A 1745-nucleotide genomic window follows, 5' to 3' on the forward strand; every position below is an offset into this window, starting at 1 on the left:
GGTCTCTAGTACTTTATACATGTCTGATGTTGGGGTATTTTAGAATTCAAACTGAGACCGAAAGAGAGACTTTCAAAAGAAGTCCCTCCCCTTCCGCTATGGAACCCTATTTCTGAAAAAAAATATGTACGGTAGTAAAAGGCAAGAAGAGACAAATCCTTTTTCGATCCCGTTTGAATTGGGCCATTAATTACACTCAAAATGTGTGTCAATTTAAAAGATAATTTTGCAAAAGTCGCAGTTTGTACTTCCATTTAGTTTTGTGTGAAACCACTCAGTAAACTACAAATTCCATCTTGCACAATATAGCTACGTCACCTTGCTTGCTAACGTTAGATAAGTAGGTAATTTTTTTTTTTTTTTTATAGAAACAGGGGTGCCCTGAACACCCTGTTGTGTCACTCTGCCTTCTTTACTACCACGACTTTACAGACACGATCTCTGCTTATTGGGTATCACCGGTGACGCAGCCAATAAACGAGAGACACACCCACCAAACGAGAGAAAACAGATCTCTAAGCAGTTTCACACCGTCCCGGGGAAACATGTCATATAACCAGGAAACTGTAGCAATACCGTTTTGAGGTATTTCAGGTATCAGAGCATTCATTTTTTATTTTTTTGCGCCTCTGCACATGGGCTCCGGCTCTACCAGGTGATCTACCCTGGCATCCATCATAGCATTAATATTTTAATTTGTTTAAATTGACAAAAGTAATCGGTGTAATTCATTGCACAATTCAAACAGGATCAAAAAATGAGTTGTGTTTTGCCTTTCCGTAACAGCAGTACATATCTTTTTACTATTATTCTGAAAAGGTAGGGACTTCACCTCTCCATAGGAAGTGTTCTACTTGAGCTCTTTGGTGTTGGCTCTTTTAATCAAGCAAAAAGGGAAACGGTGCACAAGGAATGTCTGACTGCGTTATCATCAGCAGCGCAGTGCAGCAATCATTTGTGTGTGTGAGGCAACAGATAGAGTGTGATAGCTCACGTTGTCATGAAAAAACATAGATTTAACTTGCAATGCACTCACACTGATATTGAATTTTGGTTTTTAAACTAAGTTCATGTCAGTTCAGAAGGGTGTTTTTTGTTTCCGAGGCTGAAACAGATGCAGGAAGTACACGTTAAGCAGCAAAAGAGAGCAAAGAATTCCAGTCGTGAAAAATAAAAGTGTCACATACAGTACATAACTGAAAGGCAAATTTAATTATTTAATAAAATGTTGAAGTTAAAATAGGCACACCATACCGTTCTATAATATACAGACAAAACAAAATTCAGATTCAAAAAGATGACAAAGGCTGATGTGTTTTACATTTAGGTGTGTAAATGTATAGACGCTGTAGTCAAAGTTTAAATTACATTTATTTATACTGTACTATTTATTTCCTTTTTAAAAAGTAAAAACCTGCACTGACCTTTCAGCAAAAGGGGGACATGTCACAGGCCCAAATATGGCTTTCAGAGTGTTCCCCTCTAGCCATGGTGTGTCCAGTTTACTTTTCTCTACTTAATTAACATTTGGTCCAGGGATGCCATGGCAACAAGGATACAAGAAATACATAATGTTTGGATGTATCATGCAACTTGTAAACTAACTACTATTTGCCCATTTCTTACACACTAAAATCAAAAGTATTACACAAATATCAAAACCTTACACTCAAGGAGCCAAACACTGGCCCAGATGTGCGCCACTATACGCACAATGTCACCCTCACACTTTTTGCAAAACAATA

This window comes from Etheostoma spectabile, chromosome 18 (genome assembly GCF_008692095.1).
Source record: "Etheostoma spectabile isolate EspeVRDwgs_2016 chromosome 18, UIUC_Espe_1.0, whole genome shotgun sequence".
In the NCBI taxonomy this organism is placed as follows: Eukaryota; Metazoa; Chordata; class Actinopteri; order Perciformes; family Percidae; genus Etheostoma; species Etheostoma spectabile.